Below are 2,520 nucleotides of genomic sequence, written 5' to 3'. Positions count from 1 at the left end.
TAACTCCAAAGACTGCCGGTTCGATTCCCACATGGGCCAGTGGGCTCTCAGCCACAAGGTTGCCAGTTCAATTCCTCAACTCCAGCAAGGGATGGTGGGCAGCGCCCCCTGCAACTAAAAAATTGAACATGGCACCTTGAGCTGAGCTACCGCTGAGCTCCCGGATGGCTCAGTTGGTTGGAGCATGTCCTCTCAACCACAAGGTTGCCGGTTCGACTCCCGCAAGGGATGGTGGGCTGTGCCCCCTGCAACTAGAAAACGGCAACTGGACCTGGAGCTGAGCTGCGCCCCTCCACAACTAAGATTGAAAGGACAACTTGACTTGGAAAAAAAGTCCTGAAGTACACACTGTTCCCCAATAAAGTCCTGTTCCCCTTCCCCAATAAAAATAAATAAATAAATAAATAAATAAATAAATAAATAAATAAATAAAATATTAAAAAAAAAAAGAACTCATTGGCCACCTTTGGAGGAAGCTAGGAAACCAATTCTGAAAACTGGTACATAAATAAAGGGAAAAGTATCAAGCACTTATTTGGCCTTTTCTGTAGGAATAGCATTCAGGGTAATGAAGTGTTGATTAGGCAAGTTTCCTTTCTCAGAGGTATTTTTGCTAATGAATGAAAAAGAAATAGTAGAATATCACCATTTTGCAAGAACCCTAATGATATTGTGGATTCAAGCAATGATCATCTCTTGCTGCTAATGTCAAAAGACAGGGACAACTGGACATTGTGCACCCTTCTAGGTCTAATTAGCTATTTGCATTAAATGCAGGGAGGAAAGAAGCTTGTTAAATGACAGGTGGAGATGCATCAATAAATCTCAGAATCTACCGAACAAATAGCCTGGCTTCTTCAAAAAATAAATTGCAAGGAAAGAATTCTCCCTTCCAAAGGGGAATTTGCCAATACGTAATAATAAAAACTACATATGCTCTTAGATTTGACCCAGCTCTCCCACTTACAGGCATCTACCCTGAAAAGATACACTTTTCAACAGTACAAAAATAAATACAAAAGTTTCCTCACTGAAAGTTTGTAACTACAAGATACTGGAAACAACCTATGTGCCCATACATAAGTGGAGTGATTTCCAGGATGTATTGTTAAGGAAATAAAACAAAGTGCAAAGCAGTTTCTATGGGATGGCACCTTTCATGTTAAAAATCCTGGTTTTGGTAACTGTACTGTGATTATAAAAACTGTTAATTTAACACTGGTGGAAACCGAGTGGAGAATATACAAGAACTCTACTATTTCTGCCACATTTTGGTAGGTCTAAAGTTATTTCAAAATAAAAAAAATTTAAATCTTTTTAAAAAACTACAAGCAATAACATGCTCTTGGATAACACTCCCAATTCTATGTAGGTCCAATAGAAAGAAACAACTTAATAAAGTGCTTTTAAAGTTACCTTTAAAAAGAGACTTGTTTCCAATTAAAATACAGACAATATTTAAGTCAGTGAGAAAGGATGGATTATTTAATAAATAGCATGGAATTATTACTCCCTTGGGGGAGAGGGGAGTACAAAGCTAGATCCCTACTTGATCCTCACACTAAATCCCAGATGAGTTTTGCCTGAAATATAACCAAAAAAGCTCTAGAAGAAAATGTGGATATTTTTATAACCTTGGAGGTGGGGAATACTTTTGTACATGTAAGACAGCCAGAAATGATAAAACATTGAGTTACAACTGCATTAAAAAAATAATAAAACTTTATGTCAAAACACCTCATACAGTTAAGGCAACTGAAAATTTGGAAAAAGTATTTGCTACATATGTGCGTTACTAATAAACAAAGAACTCTTATCAATAAGAGACCCCAACAGAAGATAAATGCATAAGGTATTTTTTTAAACGCAAATGGGAATAAATGAAAGATGTTAACCCTCACTCAATTAAAAGATGCAGATAAAAATGATACAATATTATTTTGCACCTAGCAAACTGACAAAAGGAAGCCAAAATCCAGTGTCCCAGTGCTGTGAGCAAACAGGTTCTCTCATTTGTTGTAGGGTGGGAATGGAAACTGGTACTGCTTTGCAGAGCCACTTGCACCAAAATGTATGTTCAGTTTGACCCTGCAACTCTACTGCTAGAAAATTTATCCTAAACTGACAATAACATAAGTAGGCAAAGATTTATACAAGAACACTCATTTTAGGGTTGTCTGTAATAGTGAAACCTTAATCAACATAGTTTTCTTGAATCCTGGTTGAATATGAAATACCAAGTAGTCATCAAAAATGTTGCAGATCAAAAAAAAAAAGTCATAGATCTGTACTTAGAGAAAAGTGTGTACATGTTGAGGGGGAAACAGCAATTCACAAAATGAATCAATGATTCCAATTTTGAAAATGCATTCCTGGAAGAGATGCTCACAAAAATGTTAGATACGGGATGACTATTAGTTGTTTTTTCTCCTATGTTTGGATTTTTACACCAATCATTTATTTTTAAAATAAAAATTTCAAGCTATTTTCAATTTTAGGAAGTCACCAAAAACAGAAACA

Source organism: Rhinolophus sinicus, chromosome 15, assembly GCF_057876585.1.
Source record: "Rhinolophus sinicus isolate RSI-liver-muscle chromosome 15, RSI-T2T, whole genome shotgun sequence".
Classification (NCBI taxonomy): Eukaryota; Metazoa; Chordata; class Mammalia; order Chiroptera; family Rhinolophidae; genus Rhinolophus; species Rhinolophus sinicus.
This window is presented reverse-complemented; position numbering follows the sequence as displayed.